Genomic DNA, 21,337 nt, shown 5'->3' with positions numbered 1-21,337 from the left:
TTCATTGTTATTGGACTTGACCCCTTGCTTGGCCGTTACAGTCATTAGACTGTATGTGGGAATGAGACAAATTTATCTATTTGTTGACTAACTGTACAATCTCAAAGCATTCCTGATCACTATAACTATAACAGTAATGACATTTTTGTTAGCATAGTCATTTCGTAGTGATCATAACCTCAAATATGAATAACTAATGTTGGCAGAAAGTAAATACTGAAAATTATACTGCCCACACCCAATCTATCAATAATGAGGACAGAAAAAAAACCTACAGTTACACATAATAAAATGCTGTCCAGTACAAAACCTCCCTTAACTATGACCTTGATAATGAATATCTAATTAAAATAACATATTTCCAACAATGTCAACTAAATAAAATTAGGTCCCATTAAAGGTTTAAATGGGCACTTTCCTTCTACTAAGAGACATGGAATTTTCCTTGGCCACAAAATATTGATACAGTGTGTAGATTACTTATTTATTGCATAGCATGTAATAAACATTGACACATATATTCAATGAGCTATATTTTTTTAAATTGGTTATTCTAAATATGGATTATCTGTAGCTGTTTTACACTAAACCAATTTTGTAATCCTCTGGAATCTCACTCGGGAGGCGGGTCTCTGTCCCAAACAGGAGGAAGAATGGGGAGAACTTCGTAGTGCTGTCTTTTTTGGTCCTCAACCCAAACATCACTGCTTCCAAATATAAATCCCAACTCTCTGGATACTTCTTGACAAGTTGGAACAGTTCCCTGAAAAGTATTATCACATAAATAGGCAGGCCACCTTGCTTCCAATACATTTTCAGTTCACAATATCATAAATATATTAAAAATTACATGTATCAAAAAACAATATACACAGTAAAGTAAAATAATTACAGTGCTGTTACCTCTGTATTGTTCCGTTCTGTTTTTCGACAGGCCCATTTGTCTTTGGGTGATATGGTGCGCAAAGGCTGCACTGAATCCCCAGACTGTTGCACACCTCCTTGTTTAGCTGTTGGCAAACAATAATAAGCGTTATATTTTCTTCTTTCTAAATCTTCTTAATGAAAAGTGAAATACTACAGGACTGCATTATATATCTAAAATAAAATACCCATGTCAGCTCCTCCTCTTCAGGGTCATCTACATCAACCTCCCCACAGAAGAAACAAAGGTCTGTCAGATCATCTGTCAGAAAAATGGAAAAATATTTGAAAGGGGATGACATTTGTGAGGACAAGAAGCTTTCTTTTGAACAAAATCCACTGTATTTGTATTTTCTGTAATTATCGAAGATGACAACCAGAGTACTCATAGACATTTTCATTCACAACTTGTTAGTAGTGCTATCATGTAACTTACCAGACTCCCGAAGAAGAGTAGTGGCAATCTGCCAACGTAGCTCTGTCACATCACTTTGGCCAGCGGGGAATTTGAGCTTTTCCTCCATTAAGATTTTCTCAATGAAATGATATTAAAAACACATGTTATAATTTACCAACAAATATGAATTTTATTTTATTTTATTCTAAATATATATTTCACCAAGGAGGCAATATTTTATATGTGCACATACTGGAGTAAAAAGAACATGTTTTTTCATACCTTAATGGCAAAAACCCCACAGGAGGTGCTGTCTGGTTGGTGAGGATGAGGCACTGTGTCACATTTCCACCTTGACACATTGAACCCTTTCTTCCTCATGAATGCTCTAAAAACACAAAATATGTTTAAATAAAGTAACCAGATTTACTGACTTAAACATCATACAAGCATCACAATATATTTGTTATACAATACAAAAGTGCAAAGAGCGGAGCACAAGAAAATACTATTACTAATTGCTCGGACATCAGAACAGAAAAGATAGTTGTTTCAGATAAAAATAACCAGTCTTCTTTCCTTACCTATGCACTTGTCAAATATTCATCTATAATGTTGAAATCGAGCCAACTTGCCATTGTCCATGTTTGACATACACATCTGCATTTTGTCATTTAGTCATTTCAGGTCTGCAATTGCTCTCTTGACCACCAGCAGTACTTATCCCAGTCTTTTGGCTGATATTCACCAGATACTACACACATACTTATCATTTCTGCAACTATTTCTAGTTTTGTTTGTCTGCATGAGCAAATGTCATCCCTTGAACTCCATTGTTTGTCTTGAATGCTAACCAGTTGCTGTTTGAGAGTATTGTAAAGTAAGAGATTGTTTAAATCCACAACTGGTCAGCTGAATCTGCTCCTGGGTGTAAGTTGTTTAAGAAATTATAACTTAAATGTATTTGTTATTTAGTATCACAATTGCAATTAAAATGTGCAAATTGTACCTTGTTACATCCTTGCACCTTTGCAGCTATGCAGCAGTTTCTCCAAGTGAATCCATCAGTAGAGTCCTCTTTTCGGATGGATATATTACCTGTATGAAACATAAACAAAAACCAAAGATTATTGTACATGTAAGTCCTAAGTATACGCTTGTCCACCATATTGACTTTAAAAATAGCTGTTAAGCTACTACTGCTAGAGAAGAACATCTTCTCACATTTAGCGACTTTGGCATCAAGGTGCAAGATGAAGAGTTTACAAAGCTGAACATAAACTCAAAAAAAACAACCACTTGATCTTTTACTGTATGGTATATTGTATGTAACATGTCAATATGTGCTCCCAGTTGCTGAAAAAGTAATACTTACAACCAGGAAACAGCATTTTGTAATGTGTGGGGTCCCACTGAAATAATGTAGATATAGCACAAAAGCTTTAACTTGCAAGTCATCAACATCAGTCACTGTTACCAGCATATGTAATGAGACAGTCTGCAACTAACCCTGAATCGTGGAATATTTCCTTTCCACACTGAGGTCATTCCAAATGTATCTATATGGAGCACCTTCTCCTTCGCTGTTATATTGTGTCGCCGCTCCAGCATGGCCAAGTACGCATTTATGACCTAGTAAAATTGACTTACAATTATTAACAGTTTAAAATGAACAATTAATTATTTTATTCATACATTATCCACATATGAATTAGTAGTAATAATCATTACTTTTCAAATGAATTTGGTATATATATATTTTTTACCTCACTCTCAAGCTCCAATCCAGGCCCCGTTCGGCCAATGTCCCAGTAAAAGATCTTGTACGGCCCAATTTTTGATAGCAGGACATTGGCCTTTAGACCATCCCAGGCATCCTTCACGCCTTAAAGAAATAAGCACAAAGTGCAGGGATTACTACATAAAAACCTGGTATGTGAGGGACTTTGCTCTTTACATTAAAAGAGAACTACATATTCTGAAACATACGTTTTTCGATATTGCCTGGAGACAAAGCTGTGACTGCAGCAGACTTTGGTGGTGCTGGGCCTGTTGGTGGTGCTGGGCCTGTTTCATCAGCCTCTGACACCACCTCCTGGTCAAGGCCATTCTCCACCCTGCTGTCAATCTGTAAAATACAACTTTCATTTTTTCATTGTTATTGGACTTGACCCCTTGCTTGGCCGTTACAGTCATTAGACTGTATGTGGGAATGAGACAAATTTATCTATTTGTTGACTAACTGTACAATCTCAAAGCACTCCTGATCACTATAACTATAACAGTAATGACATTTTTGTTAGCATAGTCATTTCGTAGTGATCATAACCTCAAATATAACCTCTGGAATCTCACTCGGGAGGCGGGCCTCTGTCCCAAACAGGAGGAAGAATGGGGAGAACTTCGTAGTGCTGTCTTTTTTGGTCCTCAACCCAAACATCACTGCTTCCAAATATGTATCCCAACTCTCTGGATACTTCTTGACAAGTTGGAACAGTGCCCTGAAAAGTATTATCACATAAATAGGCAGGCCACCTTGCTTTCAATACATTTTCAGTTCACAATATCATAAATATATAAAAAATTACATGTATCAAAAAACAATATACACATTAAAGTAAAATAATTACAGTGATGTTACCTCTGTATTGTTCCGTTCTGTTTTTCGACAGGCCCATTTGTCTTTGGGTGATATGGTGCGCAAAGGCTGCACTGAATCCCCAGACTGTTGCACACCTCCTTGTTTAGCTGTTGGCAAACAATAATAAGCATTATCCTTTGTTTGAAACAAATAACTTTTCATGATTCATTGCAAAAAATATTACCGCCTATGCAGATAAATGTGAGATCATCAAAAACATTTTCATTTATGTAACGACATGCTGTAAACAGGGTGCGATGTGCCACACCTGGGCCCAGTGTGGTCGGGACTACAAAGCTTGGCCGCCTAGAGTTTCTCCCCCCTCCTTCATCACGCCTCGTCCACTTCGAGAGCGGCGTGGCACGGCTGTTCTGTTTTTTTTTGGTTGCCGACACGCACACATCCACACACGCCTACATTACTGATTACTGACTTCCACGTTTGTTCCGTTATCATTTTGTAAATAAACGCTTATCCTCAGTTACAAGACTCGTCTGGTCTCCCATATTTTGTCGCAGCCTATGAGCCGGGCTGTGACATATGGGGGCTCGTTTAAGCTTTGTTGACCCGGGGTTGGCGTGACGTCGGAGATCAGCTGTAGCGGAGTAAGCTGTGCGCCTCGTTTTATGAATGAGTTTCGCAATCTGTTGTTGGGAGCCATTGACGAGTGTGGTAAGTTGTTTGCTTTGGAATAATGTAAACTGCTTTAGCGAGTTGCTGATTCGGCTGAAGTTTTTGCTTGTGTTGCCAGGCTGGTTATGCTGGTGAGTTTTGTGTGGCTCTGAGTTCTGTCGGTTCTGTGCGCGGCCGTAGTAAATCGCCGTTGTTCTGTCCCTTGTTAGGCTTAAGAGCGGGTTCCCTTTGGAATTCGTTTGGGGGTTGTTAGTGTGGTGGGAACGTGGCTGGAGCAGTTGTCTCGGGGGCACATCCGCGGCTGCAGGTGAGTCACCATTTTTTTATGGTTGCTTTACCGGGCTGACGGGCTGAAGTGCGTAAATACCCGCCACAAGTAGCACCTGAAGACTAGGGGGGAGCTTAGTTAGACTCTGGTTAGGCAGTTAGGGGGACGGGGCTGCGGTGATGTTTTGGCTGTGTCGGGGCTGTGTGGGCTCAGTGGGCTGCGTGTAGGAGTTGTAGCTTGGTTTTGTCGTATCAGCAGTTTGGTGTTTTGAGCAGGTAAGCTGTGTTGTGTTCAAGTCATGGCTAGTGTGGAGGATTTTTTGAGAGCTCCGTCAGAGGAGTTATTGGAGCGCTGTTCACGTGAGCAGTTGTTGAAAATCGCCGAGCATTTTAAGCTGGAAGTCGGGGATAAGAGGATGAAGGAGAATATTAAAGCTATTGTTAAAGCTAACCTGACTGTACTGGGTGTTGTCAGACCGAAGTTGCAGGCTGCTGGTCCTGGGCTGGAAATGTTCGATGCACCTGGTACGGGTGAGACTGGGTTAACTTTTGAGCAGAGGAAGGAGTTGCTTCTGTTACACATGGAAAGAACACTTGGTTCATATTAGGAAACTGTTCGACCGTCTGAAGGATGCACGCCTGACAGTTAACTTAGCAAAGTGTGAGTTTGCTAGGGCCACTGTCACATATCTTGGTAAGGTTGTTGGGCAGGGAACTGTGCGTCCGGTGCAGGCAAAAGTAACTGCAATCCAGAAGTATCCATTGCCAACAACTAAGAAGGAACTGCAGCGGTTTCTGGGTCTTGTCGGTTATTATCACAGTTTTTGTAGAAACTTTTCAACGGTCGTAGCTCCTCTGGCAGATGTTGAAGGGAAAGGCAAAGTTTGTTTGGTCAGCTTCTTGTCAACGAGCTTTTGAAAAATGTGAAATCTGTCCTTTGCTCACCTCCTGTTCTTGCAGCTCCATGCATGGATCGACCTTTTAAGCTGCATGTGGATGCGAGTGATGTGGGAGCGGGTGCTGCCTTGTTTCAGTGTGATGACAGTGGTGTTGAACGTCCCGTGAGTTTTTACTCAAAGAAATTTAACTCCTTTCAGTTAAATTATTCTGTGATCGAAAAGGAGACGCTTGCACTTATTTGGGCATTACAACACTTTGAAGTCTATGTTGGCGACCCCTCCGCTCCACTAGGTGCTCCTGCGTTGCGTTTGCTGGTTTCTTTTTTGTCTTGCAGGGTCCGGGGCAGGGCGGAGGATCGTAATTGCCATCATGAGCCACACCTGGGCCCAGTGTGGTCGTGACTACAAAGCTTGGCCGCCTAGAGTTTCTCCCCCCTCCTTCATCACGTGTCGTCCACTTCGAGAGCGGCGTGGCACGGCTGTTTTTTTTGGTTGCCGACACGCACACATGCCTACATTACTGATTACTGACTTCCACGTTTGTTCCGTTATCATTTTGTAAATAAACGCGTATCCTCAGTGACAAGACTCGTCTGGTCTCCCATATTTTGTCGCAGCCTATGAGCCGGGCTGTGACACTTGGCACGTCTGGCCAAGTGGCGCTATCGATGGTGCTGAAAGGAGCGTTGGGGAATTTAATTCAAGCATCTAAAATTAGCATTTAACTTTTTGTTTTATTGTACATGATCACATGTACTATGTGTCTGCATGAGCTTGACATCACACCCCTGAGAATGAAAATATCACGCTACTTGATGAATTAAATTAATTAAGAAAATGATTAAATTATTCCTGGAAATGTAGTGGCCAACTTAAAATTTTGTAGCCTTATTATTTTTATTAAAGTTTATAGTTATTTTATAAATGTTACTGCACAACAGCAAGAAATAGCCTAATAAGCTCCATAGTCTATATAGGCCCACTGTAGTTCTGATTTATTTTCCACAAATCGCAACCTGGCTGTAACATTCAACAAACCTCATTAACGAACTCTCGTCCCTGATCAATGAGGATCCTTTTTGGGGCCCCAAAACGGTAAAAGAACCTGACTATACAGTCAGCCACATCTGCAGGTGTTTTTGTGGGCAGGGCAAACGCTTCGGACCACTTGGTGTAGTAGTCCACCATCACACAGATGTATGTGTTTCCCGCCCCTGTCCCGCCTCTGTCCATCCCCACAAGTTCAAAGGGCTGGCTCACCTTAACAAAGGAGAGCAAAATAACAAATATATTATTCACTTAGAATTACTATAAAGCATTCTCCATCACAAAATATAAGCTTCAAAGAGTAAAGTATTGTGAATTACTTGTATGGGGATGTACTCGGTCTCCTGCTTCATAGTTGAAGCTCTGGCCTGGCATTCTGCACATTCTCTAACCTGGAAAATAATGTTAACAGTGAACTTCAGTATTAGAAGGAGGGAATATTTAGTCTGTGATTATAAAGTTTTATGTGGTATGGCAGCCTGGTCGCCAGAATAAAATGTTGGCTTTGTACGTTTCTGTGAACCACAGATACATTGAATCTGTATCATATCAACATTTCTAAAGTGATGTAGTTCACATGACATCTATATGAGCTGAATTTCTTATTAGGAGGAGGGAGGGTTTGAGACCACCTCGAAACCAAGGCCCGCTTCCCGTTTCAACCGACAAAACCATGAGTTTTTAGTCAGACTTCGGGACATTTGCAGCCATTTTTATTTTTATTTTTTTAACCCAAACCATGAACTTTCCCTAACCCTAACCAACTGTTTTTTGTGCCTAAACCTAACCAAACCTCAACCACAGTGTTGTCACATTATAAAACATTATTATTTAACTGATAATGGCCAACAACAACGTAGACATTAAATGTATCCGTGGTTTGCAGAAACATACAATGCCAACGTTTTATTCTGGTGTTTGGGTTGGTTGTGGCTAGTCTCTGGACAAACAGATACATATTTGACTGCATCGAACCAGACATGTTTGATACTGGGTCCAGTGTCAAAGCACAAAACAGGACATTGGCCTTCTACTAAGTCCAGTACTCAAGTAAAGAATTATGAAGTGGTATGTTCCATCACTTATGTGTGTTTTTGCTTGAAATGAAGTGATGATAGAATAATTTTTCTCTTTGGATGAATCAAAAAATATACTCACCCACTTATCAATAGCAGATGTCATGCCAGGCCAGTAAAATCTTTTGCACACTGCGTTCCTTGTTTTAACAATACCACAGTGGGCTCCAAAGGCACCTGCATGGCATTCCTCAAAAATTTGGTTGGCTTCTTCCTTGTCATAGACAACTTTTCTCTTGGCTTCTTTCTTCCCTTTCTTGTAGTACAATGTTCCTTCTGTTAGAATATAGAAAAAAGTAAGTGGCTTACTTTACTTGCAGGTCATAAATATGTTTTTAATTTATCTTAAATTAAAACGAGCTATTATATATAAAGTGCATCTTACTCCACATGTTTATGTAAAATTGAAATGCTTACATAAGTTATTTGTAGATCATAATTGGATTGATCGTAAATGATAAACGAGTATATAGCTAAATATAAATGCAGCCTCCAAATTAACCAAGATGACACTAACCGTTGTAATAGTTTAAACAAAATTGTATATTATTACCTTCATAGAAAAAGGAATTTTTGGATTATAACAAGAACTTTAATGTCTTTTCACTTACCATCAATTATGAACTCCGATGACCTTCTTCGAATCACATATTTCTCTGATTTTGTAGCACCTTCTGGGTAGTTACCATTTGAGATGTAATTAACAATCTCGTGGTAAATGTCTGGATTCATTTGCCTTGAGGACAAGAGGTAACATGGCTAGAGTTAATGGAGAGTTCTGAAACTTAAGGTAGTTAGTCTATTTCAATATTGGTGATGAAAATCGTCCACAGCACAATTTACATACCTTTGCTATTGCTTATCCACAGTTTTTCAACTTTAATGATGTCCCGGTTAGGGTTCTCCTATACAAATGGCCTACTGTAACTGGAGTTTGGGGTTGATCCACTCAGTGAGCTCCTGGTAATATACAAGCACGTGATGAATGCATATTGTGTTTGTGACCTCAGTGAGGGGGCTGTCTCAGGAGTTAGGTCAGAAGGTAAATTAGATTTTTTTTTTCCTCATACTTTCAATTTTGTTATTGATAGTATTGTTGTTTATAGTTTTCCTTGATTTTGAATGTTTTATGTTTCATATTATTTTGATTTTTCCATATATATTTTATCTCTAATATTTCTTTAATTTACCATCTATAAGTCATGTGAAAAACATGTAGACAGCAAGACAAGCTGCTACTGTGCTGGTTTCAACCAAAATGAATTTTATTGTATATTTGAAAAGGAAGGTGTGCATGATTTATTTTTTGTTTAATGTTATTAAAGTCTTCCATGTAATATTTATGTGAGCTTCCTTTTCTACTAAACACAGGGGTAACAGTATCTGACAGTAACAGTCTTAGTTGGATGCGTTCCCCCTTCTATGATGGACAAATTGAGGGATATCAGTCTGAAAATCACAGGACTTAGCTGTTTTGAGCAAACAATTCAGCAGTATGAATTTGACAGGTGTGTGAGCTTCCTTCCCTACTAAACACAGGGGGAACAGTATCTGGCAGTAACATTTTCAGCCGTCAGGATGTAGGCCTAACTTTTTCATTGAAAAGATTGAGCTAATCAGGAATGATATTACTGGTAATATCTGATCCCTCCCAACCTCTGCTTCCTTCTCATACTGGTTTCCAAACCATAAGCTACTTTTTTCAGTTTGATCTAGTCAATTCATGCACCCTCTCTCAAATTACTAGCTCCAAACGAACCACGTGTTCTGGATCCCATCCCTGGTAACCTCATTAAAGACATGTTCACTGTGATTGGAAGCCCTCTTCTTGACATCATCCATAAATCACTCAGTTCTGGTATCGATATCACTGCTTCTAAAACAGCTGTGGTTACTCCACTATTAAAAAAGACCTAACCTTGACCCACAAACCCTTAACAATTTTAGGCCGATTTCAAATCACCCATTCATGTCCAAACTGTTAGAAAAGGTGGTTGCTAGTCAACTCACTGCCCATCTATCCAGTAATAACCTTCTTGACAAGTTTCAGTCCAGTTTCAGACCCAAACACTCTACCGGAACTGCATTGACCAAGGTAACTAATGATCCATTAATTGCAATAGACTCTGATCTCTCATCTGTCTTGCTGTTGCTCGATTTAAGTGCCACCTTTGACACTGTGGACCACAACACCCTTCTATAACGTCTTGAGAATCTTACGTTACGTATAATAATACTATGTCTTTCTGCTCTAAGGTCAAACACGGTGTCCCACAGGGTTAAGTACTCAGTCCACTTCTGTTCTGTGTTAACTTGCTGCCTTTGGGTCACATTTTAAAAAAACACAACATAAAATATCACTGCTATGCTGATGACACACAAGTCTATCTTTTTGTAACAGTCAGCGACTGTTATAAGACACATATCAAGTATATAACACGAACAGTCTTCTTCCACCTTAATAAAATAGCTCAAATACGCCGCATTCTATCAAATTCAGACGCTGAAATCCTCAGACATGCCTTCATAACAATTAGAATAGACTATTGTAATGAAATTTTCTTTTGCCTACCTAAAACAGCATCAAAGGGTCTTCAATTGGTCCAGAAACCAGCTGCTAAAAAACTGGATCATATAACACGGGTACTGATGTCTTTGCATCGGCTACTGGCTCATACAAGAGCTGATTTTAAAATCCTCCTGCTTACCTTTAGGGCTTTAAATGGATTAGCTCCATCATATATCTCCAGCCTTTTGCTCCGTATACTCATCGTGTCCCTTATGTTCTCAAGGTGCCAGGTACTCAACTGTTTCTCGATTCAATAAGAATACTTTTGGTGGCCGAGCCGAACTCCATTTTTCTGGAATAATCTATCACTGCACATTCGAGAGGCAAGCTCTGTTTAACTTTCAAATCCAGGCTGAAAACACATCTTTTTCTGTTTTATTATGACCATTCCTAATTTCACTGGCTGGGAACCCAAATCACAAATTGTTTTTCTCTTTCACATGAAGCTACTCCAACCCTGTTAAAGCTACATGATCTCTGTTTTAAAATCAAAAACCTAAACCTTTTGTTGTAATATTAACATTACTATTGGTATATATGTATGACTTGTAAAGTGTACAGAGACTCTCTGGGTGACGTGCACTTTAAATAAACGGAAGTTTATGTTGAACAAACATAGGTTCTGTTACCCCATTGTTTAAAATAATGACTAACAATCATAACTAAACAACCATGAAATTTGCCATTCTCTTTTAGAAAACAACTTTCTACAGATAAAACTCCATAAAAGTTAGTTCTAAGCCTTAGCGCTCTCCATAGTACCCCGGTGGCAGAGCACAGCATCACGGGGGGGCGAGTTTTTACTGAAGGCGAGTTTGGACGGGGCGGGACTAGGGTTCCCCCACATCTCGACGTGGAAACAGAGTTCGACACACCTGTTAGCTCACGAAAAATCGAATCTGCACATTTCACAGAAAACTGCATCAAGAAAACTATTCATACTACTGTGATGACTAATTTTCCATTATTGTCTGTGCAGGGACATATATACACATTAGGCTGTGAATGTGGTTCATAAATGGCACATAAATCGGTGGGTGAACCCATAGCCACGAGAACCTGATTTCAGTCGGAGGTGCTGACTATCAAAAAAAGTTTGAATTTATGAAACACTCGCAGTGATCTCACCGCAGCAGAAACGATAAATGCGTCTCCCCATTGAGAGAGACGCTGTGCGCATTTACACGTGAGGCACAGCAGCATAACTTAATTGGTTAGGCTACTTAATCTCCCTACACGCCGACAGGATCTCATGTTAATTAATGTCCTGTGTTCTTCTATACATCCAAAAGGTCACACACACAGTCCAGGTTCATACAGCGAAATTGTTTGGAGTAAGCAGCTGTCCTCCTGATAAATCCTGAGCTCCATCAGAGTTGTCTAAAAATATTTCAGAAGCTAAAAGTTTAATTTTGTTTTCTCTGGAGAGTTTTCTCTGTCCTGTCAAGTTCATAACTACAGTTGTTAGTAGTCTGGCAGACTACGCCTGGTTTTTTTTCCCCACTTGTGCCATTAATCGCCACTATTTCAACAAAATTTAAATGAAAACGCCGATGTTTACACCGTTTTAGCCGATATCTCTGACGCGCTAGTGACTTACCGTAAACCGCCGGAAAAGCCCGTAAAACCCGCCGCTTTTTAAGGCGTTTTTTCAATTTTTTTTTTTTTTTACCTTTATTAATAACAATACTTTATATGTACATAAGATGTACAAAAGATACATACCATGGGTACATATACCAAATGTAAAAAAAAGATCGTAAAGAAAATATACACTTTTTAATGCTAGCAATGAATTCTAGGGGGAATAAAGATATATGTTAAAAAAATTGAACACAGCGCAAGCTGTTACAGTTTTAATTGTTTTTTGTTGAAGAGTGTTGAATTGAATGAACGTACTGTTTGAATTATTTGCTAAAGGCAATAAAGCACGATTTCTTACCTGTAAATTTACATTTATGGATATGGAATTTGGCCATTATAATAAGATTTATCATGTACACACCAGTGTTCTTCTGTGTATTATTTTCCTGGAGATCAAACAATACATTCTTCCAAAGTAAAATAAAACTTTCATCAATATTTTTATTAATGAGAACACAAAGGTTTTACCAAATGGTCTAGTTGAAACAGCACATTTCTGCATTGATAATCTGATAGAAAATAGGAAATCGCTCGCTCAACTCTTTTACTTTGGTACGTTTGTTTGTGTTATACTACGTACGCTTGGCTGCACTGCCAGTGCTAATAATAATATGTGGTGTGTTTGAGAAGACTACTGAATATGTCCATTTTAACTGCAGTCTTGAATATACGAATGTAATGTACGTAAGATTTATAATGTTGTGTTTTTATTCAGTTAATGATTTAAAGAGAGAAACACATGTCGATGTCATGGTTAAAATGTTTAATAATCATAATTCATGGTAAAAAAAAAAAAAAAAAGAAGAAAATAAAAAGCTAAAAATAATTCCTCATTGGTGTTTAAAGGATAAAATACCAGATAAGAGAGAATGCTGTACAATTAGAAATAATTCATGAGTTTAATCATTGTTGTGTTAAAATGGGTCCAGACTTTTGAATTCGCCAATTCCACCAGGTTCAGTTAAAATTCTGTCTAATATCAGGCAATCAAAGTAGTATTATGAGAATTCTGATGTAGATTCATTATTACATTAGCATCTATAAGTGCTTTACAGTGTAACCAGAAAAAACACGTTACATTCTGTGTGTTGTATTTTACAGTAGTCGTAACATAAAAAAATCGCCATATTAACATTAACCATGTGTAGGACTATAAACAGAATAAGGCTACCTGCCTTTTGGGGAGAACGTATTTTTCATAACAGAACATGTATTCTTTCATGTTAACGTGAAAACTTTTCTACTAATTGGTTTGAATTTATTATCAATATGAATTAGAAAAATATGGATTAAATGGTTACATGATGTACATCACAATTCTACTTGACCAATGACAGTTGGCTGACAAACTTTTAAATGTGATAATTTTGGACCCCAAGTTGCGTTTTATTATGCATGAGCTGTCATGGATTGCGACCATGTATTTGGTTTATCTTTGAGAACCATACATACTCTTGAATATTGCATTTAAGTGTAGTAAACATATCAACTGTCTGAAGAATCACTATTTTTAGAAGGCTTTGGGATGGACATTGCAACATGGACATGGCAACATTGATATTGACAGGATTTTCTTCACTGTGATGAGACTCTGATCTACTGTCTTAGTGAAGAATCACTCTTATCACTCATTGAACCTCCAGTAGCTACAAAAAACTCCAGACATGTACTTGCCTTGACTCTTGCTCTTACTAGTTGTGGTTATGAAGACTACGCTCAACCCCATGTGCTGCTGCAAGCCAATGTGCTGACCTATTGAAATGTGCTGTCACCACAAGCACTGGAGTGAATCTGCAGAGCATTAGTAAATACTAGCTGGACAGTTAACATGACAAACATGGGTAGGTGCTTCATAATATCAACTTCCCGGAGGGCCAGCCAATCAGTAAGCAGTATCATTTATCAGTATGGTGTTGCTAGATACTTGTTTTTTTGTCTTTATTAAACAGCTTCATTGGAAGGCTTTAGAAATAATCTAGGTCTGAAATCATGAGAAGCCAAATGTGATGAATCTGATATTTTGATATTTGTCTTTTCTCTTTCCATCTATGTTTGTGTCTTTGATCAAATTAATTTTACAGTAACTTCAACTATTTATTGTCTCTTCAGTCCTGGAGATGAGTGCACAAGATGTGATCTAGCAGGTGTTTCCTCTCCATGAGCAGAGTATCCTGCGTCAGCTGATGATGGCGTGGGTCCAGCCTGTTTGTGAAACACAACCCTTTGGTCACTAGAACAAGATACACTCACACAGTGAAACTCTGACGTTCACATACTAGTACAATAAAGTACTTTTGACACTGTTTGAATCACATACTTCACATCTTTTTTTTTTACTTCTTAACTTCAATTTACATTATTGTGACTACTTTGGGGTGAAGATTGCCATGTATTTTGCCTAGCCAGTTTTCTAAAAACCCTTCAACATTATATCCTGCTGTGATCAGCCTTGTGCTATGGATGCTCACCGAGTCACATCAGGTGAGGAGAGAAGCTGTCATAGCCTAAAACAACTTTAATCACCAAAAGAACAATCAAATGGCCTACTAGATAAGTGATCAAAGTTCAAGAGATTTTAATGATTAATGTTAAAAAATGTATTATCAAATAAGTCGATGAGTATCAGCCCAGTAACATACACCCTCCTATCCTGACAATATCATATTATATTCTATAACAGCGCTGGCGTACTAATGGGGGAACGCTGGACGGGCCCGTTGAATCCCTGAAGGAACCACATCCTTAGTTCGGGGTGAGAAATAATAAAACTTTGATTACTTTCATCCTACTCTTCTCACCTCTTTCAGACCCTTTCATTCGTTTCTCACTCTCTCCAGAGGGAGTCAAATGCTGCAGTCCTATAAAAGGATGTGAGGAGTTCTACTACCCTCCATTGCAAAGACATGTGGTAAGTGGGATGTGATTCCTTTATTCATGTCTAGTGTCTGAATTCATATGTTGCTTATCTCTTAACACTATCATTTGTTGCTCTGCAGTCTTCCCCCTGGCCCCTGTGCAGCCTGAAGCCTTTATTCTGTCTACTTTTGATTGACTGATTGACTCTGCAAGACCATCCTCCGTTGGCGTTTCACCTCTCTGCACCATCTGTTGCCGGGGGTTTGCTTAGACATGTGAAATTCCTCTGCAGTGCCACGGCACCCAGAGACGGCGTTGTCAATGACAGTGATTGTGCCCGGTGTACTGGTAATAAGAAATGGATACCTCTGTTGTTCATGGCAACACCGTCAGCTGTAGAAGTGGCTTTGCAGAGAAATTGCACAAGTTAAACCAAGCTCCCACTGCTCCATGTCTTGCTGACGGTGGACGTCACTTTGATCCATCTCCCTCCATTGCAGCCTACACCGATGTTCAACCTCATCCCATCTGCAGCTGTCTTCTAATGTTGCTGTACCGTGAAATCAGGTGTAGCACACATTATGTCACTATGTCAGATATTTACAAATATGTAATACTGCTGTGCAACATATGATGAAACACAAGGAGAAAATACTGCAGTGTTTCTGAAGCCACTTTGTATACAAAGTTAAGTTGGACAAACACTTTGTTGTATAGTTTTGATATAGTTGGATCTAGTTAGGGTTGGATCATGTTGATTAATTTTCATTTCATTGCTGTGATTTGTGAAGGCAGAAGACTACCCTGTACTACTGGAAAACCCACAGCTGTTGCCAGTTGTCTTATCTTTTCAATGAAACTGTATGCTCCTGTCTAATTAACCGCTACTGACACCTTGTGGTTTAAAAGTGTAACACCACCTAATCGTCACACCAGTGGGTAAAATTCTCATCCGTCAGGATGTGTTCCCCCTGATATGATGGACAAATTTAGTGATATCAGTCTGAAAATCACAAGACTTAGTTGTTATGAGGAAACATGTCAGCAGTATGAATTTGCATTCCTATTAAACAAAGGGGGAACAGTATCTGACAGTCATATTGTTGGTCATCAGGATGCGTTCCCCCTGCTATCATGGACAAATTTAGGGGTATCATCCTGAAAATTACAGGACTTAGCTGTTAAGGAAACGACTCAAGATTATGAATTTGAGAGGTGTGTGAGCTTCCTTTGCTACTAAACACAAGGGGAGACTTGACTCATGACTTTGTGTTCAGTGCTTATTAGCAAATGTCAGAATGCTAACACGCTAAACTAACATGACAAAAATGCTAAACATCACCTGTTAAACATCAGCATGTTCATGTTGTCATTGTGAGCATGATAGCATGCCGACATTAGCATGTAGCACAAAGCACGGCTATGCTAGTGTGCCTGTACACTCATTCTTTCTTTTTATTTATAACATCACCTGAATATCCACAGCACTGCACTGATGGATGAATGGATGTCAGAAGCTAAAGTCAAGGCTGGGAGTGAGGGAGGAAGGGACGGATGTTTATGTCCATAAGTTCAACATTATGAGACTTTTAATATTCTAACTAGGCAATTGTTGGTTAAAGAGGTGATCAGCAGCCCAGCCCTGAGTCCATGAGGAGGAGTGTTGCTTGGAGATATCTGATATGGAAGGAGGAGTGCAGTTTATTGGAGGTCAAACCTTGCTGTCCAGCATCCTTGAAGACAAGCAGAAATTGTAAAGAAGAATGTAGATGACAGCGTCAAGGCTTCTACAATCAGCTATTCTTTGGAGGAAAAGAGAGCAAAGAGGAAGAGAAAAGAAAACCCTTTTTTATGTATAGTTCTGTGCTCATTAGTCATGTTTCTGGTGAGAAGTTGGACGGCCTGCTTGCTGTGTTTGCTAAGTGTGACTTGTGTATTTAAGTTATATTCATGTGTATGTTGGGTTTTCAGTTGTCAGTGTTTTTTCCTCCTGTGTTCCCAGCCTGCTCTTCCCTCCACACCTGCCCTGCATCAGTCTTGGCTCTGCCCTGCTCCCTGTGTTTTCTCCAGCCAATCAGCTTCTTTCCTGTTCATCTCCTCACTCCCCTCACTTTAGTTTCTCCGCCCCACCTGCACCTCATCTCCTGGTTAGTTCTGTTAGTATTTTGAGTCCTGGTTTTCAGTTTTAGTGTGTTTGGATCCTTTGTTCAGTTCAGTTCTCTTCAGTACACTGAACACTTTACTGACTTTATCGAACACTGATGCACCTTTTCACGCTTTGTCCTTGTTGCTCTTTTTAAAAGTGAGCACATTCAACTGGTCTTTTTGAAGAGTCGACACACAGTCCGGCCTTCATTCCTTTGAAGAATACAGTGCTGCTTTGTCAAAGTCTTCAGAGTTAGGTGTTGTCGGACATGTAGTCACGTTGATGAGATTATTCTAAAATAATTAAAAATGGTTGATTGTCAGAGTTGTTCTGTTTCATTCTTGTTGATCATGACTTGCTGTGTGTGTCTTATATTGCTTTTGGATATAGTTCTTCTGAATGAGTTATCATCTGGTTGCTAAAGAAGAAAGAGGAATTGTGGGAGAAATGTTGATTTGAATATAGGGGCAGTCTGGAGTCACAGAGTTATACTGACGTGTTCTTGGAGAGGTGAACTTACATATTTTGTATAACTTCTTTGCATATCTTGAACACAGAGCAGGCTGTGAGCCATATTGGTTCAGATATGATTCCTGTGAGTACTCTTTATTCAAATCAGCGTAGTGTTTCATCCTCCAGGCATCAAACTCTTTCTTCTATAGTTGTGTCATCTGTGCCTTCAGAATAATAAAGTAATAGTACTGTTTTCTAACAAAATAATCCTGCTGATCATCTACAGTCATAAGAGTCACAGAGCAGTCAGCAAGTAGTTTTATTGTGTTGTCTCAGTACTCCAGCATGTAGAATTTGATATGAAACAATGAGCACATGAGTAAAAGTTGACTTTCAGCTTTAATTTGCATCTGCCCTTGAAAAATAGTGTAGTAATTGTAGCACTTTTACCTTCCTGTTGTTTTAAGTTGAAAATTGTGAACCTGTCCTTCAACATACTGAATCTTATACCATTTAACTGTGGTATCTTGAATTATAACAGTTAATTATTTAATAACATTGTTGAAATATACAAGGTGTATAATTTTTATTTATTTAGTAAGTCTCTGAACTTAGGAACACAAGCTAAGTGTGTGTGTGTGTGTGTGTGTGTGTTAGAGAGAGAGATATCAAAATTTTAACTGGCCAATTGTGGGAGAAATGTTAATTTGAATACAGTCTGGAGCTGGCTGTGACCAATACTGGTTCAGATATGATTCCTGTGAGTACTCTTTATTCAAATCAGCGTAGTGTTTCATCATCCAGGTATCAAACTCTTTCTCAATAAGCTGTAAAGCTGTTTCACTGCTGAGCACCTTACATGGTTAATCTTCTATAGTTGTGTCATCTGTTCCTTCAAGATAATGACTGTAACTTTATTTTATAACAAAATAATCCTGAATGGAGATAAAATATAACAAACCAAGGAGAATATAATGATAAATGGTCCCTATTTGTTGTAATATGTAGAATTTAATATAATGTATGGACACACAGACTCTAACCTGCTGATAGTTTGGTCATTAATGATCAGCTCAAAGGCCTAGTTCTGTAATTATAGCCCTTTTATACATAGTTTTCCAATTTTAGGGAAGAAATAGTTATTGGACATATAAGATTGACCCGTAGACATTAACAGACACTTATTATTTGTTTCTGGTAATGTTGTCAGGCCTGTCCTGCAGCCGTCTTCAGTTACAGCGTTTTGTAAGACTTTAAATTTATTGTGACATAGATGTGGCAGGATTTGCTTATAACATTTCAAAATCCACAAATGAAAAGACACTTTTGGTTTTCCTGGTCAGAAACGGCAGATACAACATTTGTAAAAGGACTTGTTTTTCCTTCTCGCCTTTGTAAAACAGAAAATAAACTAATGTATCAACATGAGCACTCAGGAATACAAAGGTGTACTTATTCCACACAGGAGGGTGGATTAGTAAAATGGTCTTTTAACATATTTTCTGTATACTGTTATACAGAATATATATCATAATATAATATAATACAATAATAATAGTATAATAATATAGTAAAAAATATTTTTTTTCACATTGGTGCCCCAGGTGCTCGCCTGATGCCATAAATGGATAATCCAGTCTGCACATGTAAATTACTATGAGTCCCACACAGTGAACATCCTCATTAAAACTAAAAGTCAGCACTCACAGTCAAAGCTCATGGTCCATTTTAACCCTGTTTCTTAGAAATTACATTCATATACAACTAAATTGCAACAGAGTACAAAACTACAAAAAAGAAAACTATAAAGATTTGTTTCTTCTCATGTGGACTGCACGATATGCTGACCTGTTCTCCACTCTGTGATTTGCCTATCATGTTTTTTTTTTTTGTAACACAGAGCAGTGTGTAGCACATTTTGCTCCTTTATCTTCATTCAAATTGGTTAGAAAAACAGTTAGTATTCATCCACCTGGACACTATATAATGAACTGACTGTAACCAGGTCGCAGCTTCAGAGGATTTCCTTCACTGAAGACTCTTCAGCAACTGACTCAGTTGACCAACTCCTGCCTGGATCACAGCCAGTGAACCAACCAGTCAACCAACCAACCAACCAACTACTCATCAGCCAAGCAAGAAATAAGGTAAGGGACCTTATTAGAAAAAGTTCCTCTTTAAATCTCTTGGTGGTCTGATTCTCCTCAGTGAGCCTCGCTCACGTTTGCTTGATTAAATTTGTTAAATTAAATTAAAAAATGTATATTGTTAGTTTTGTCCTTAGCATTTTTGAATGTATGAGTTTGCAGTGTTTTCTTCATGTGACAGGCTCAGACTCTTGAAAAAACTACATTAAAGTTAACTGAGCTAGCCAGCTGCCCTCCTGAAACAAAAAGATCTGCAGATAATATAGAGAGCAAGAACAAGTTGATGAGTTATTGTTAGGACAAGAGGAGAAAATAAGCAGTCTCTAAATATATTTTGTGTGCTTGGACAGTTATGTGCTGTGTAACATTAACAATTAATTTGAGTTGACATTCATAACAAATAGTTAAAAAGATTTAGAGGAAAAGGTTCTGATCTGTCAGAATCCACATACAGTATGTTGCTGAAGTCACTACAAAGCCAACATTTGTTCTGCTCTAAATTCACTCAGAACAATTTTCCTGTTTGTTTCTTCATCAGTGAATCATGAAGATCCAGTTTGCCTGTTTGCTGCTGGTGCTGCTCTGTGCCACTGGACTCTCTGAGGCTCTGTTGTTCCATGAGGTGCACATCCGCAAATCAATGGGTGTGGGGGACTGTAATACACCTGAAAATATGCCGAAAATCAATAAAGAAAGAACTGACTGCAAGTACGAAAACACCTTCATCATCACTGACGATGTGGCAGGCTTCAACTCCATCTGTCATGACATTCCTGATGGTCACCAAAAAAGAAGTCCAAAATATCCAATTATTGACTGTACACATGATAAAAAAAGTCCGTACCCTGACTGTTTCTACAGTGGTAAATCTTTCAGTGCTCTCATTACAGTCACATGTGAAAATAAGAAACCTGTGCACTTCATTAGTAAAGCTATGCAGTGATAACTTTGAACAGTGAGTTATTTACAATTTTTTTTTCTGTTTTGTTGGATATGGAGAATTTGTTGTCAAATTATGGTAACAATTAACATGTGGCCTGTAAAATAACAGAATAAATCTATAAACACAACCAACATCAAATTTTCATTTTTTTCATATATTCATTAAATTTTTTAAAGGCTTCGACTGTAAAAGTACACATGACAATTTCACTGTATTAATGATATTTAAATCTGCTATGTAAACTTTTATTTAACAGACATGTCCTGAAAAAAATGTATTTCTGTTGTCTCTTTCAATGAAAAAATGCACAACTTTACTGTTAAAACCTACATATACTTTAACAGATATTTACTGTAATTTAAAAGAAACTTCCCTGCTGTTGACATTGATGTCATTGCTAATAAGAGATTAAAACATGCTAGAGAAAATGTATAAAATTATGATATTTTATATGATGTTAATTCAAGAAGAATAAAACTGGAAATATCCTGTCAGTAAAGGTCAACTTGAGCACTGTTCTTTGTTGATCTCTTTCTCCTTTTTGACACACAAGTACATCCTCATTGTTTGAAGCACTTCCTCCTGCATGTTGTGACTGATGCACCAGTGATTCATCCAGTTACTAACTGGTCTCTTTCTGTAATCCTCTTAAGCAGCCTTGAAACACAGTATGTGTTGTTGTATTTTTATAATTT

The 21,337-nt window shown here is 38.3% G+C and overlaps 1 protein-coding gene and 1 long non-coding RNA gene across 3 annotated transcripts in view; both read left to right on the top strand.

Annotated features, from left to right (window-relative positions):
• Nucleotides 1-15,521, top strand: part of LOC122976391 — a 29,585-nt gene extending 14,064 nt beyond the window's left edge. The window contains exons 2-5 of one of the 2 annotated variants that reach the window (XR_006400921.1): nt 14,207-14,578; nt 14,778-14,849; nt 14,935-15,002; nt 15,094-15,521. This is a non-coding gene — a long non-coding RNA (uncharacterized LOC122976391). Of the gene's footprint in view, nt 1-14,206; nt 14,579-14,777; nt 14,850-14,934; nt 15,006-15,093 lie in introns of both variants that reach the window. The other variant, XR_006400920.1, reaches the window with a different exon arrangement.
• The window catches only part of LOC122976623 (immunoglobulin superfamily member 10-like), a 106,560-nt gene that overhangs the window by 41,270 nt on the left and 43,953 nt on the right, over nt 1-21,337 (top strand). The window lies entirely within an intron of this gene.

Source organism: Thunnus albacares, chromosome 24, assembly GCF_914725855.1.
Source record: "Thunnus albacares chromosome 24, fThuAlb1.1, whole genome shotgun sequence".
Lineage (NCBI taxonomy): Eukaryota > Metazoa > Chordata > Actinopteri > Scombriformes > Scombridae > Thunnus > Thunnus albacares.
Note: the sequence above shows the minus strand (reverse complement) of the source record. Positions and strands in the feature narration are given on the sequence as shown.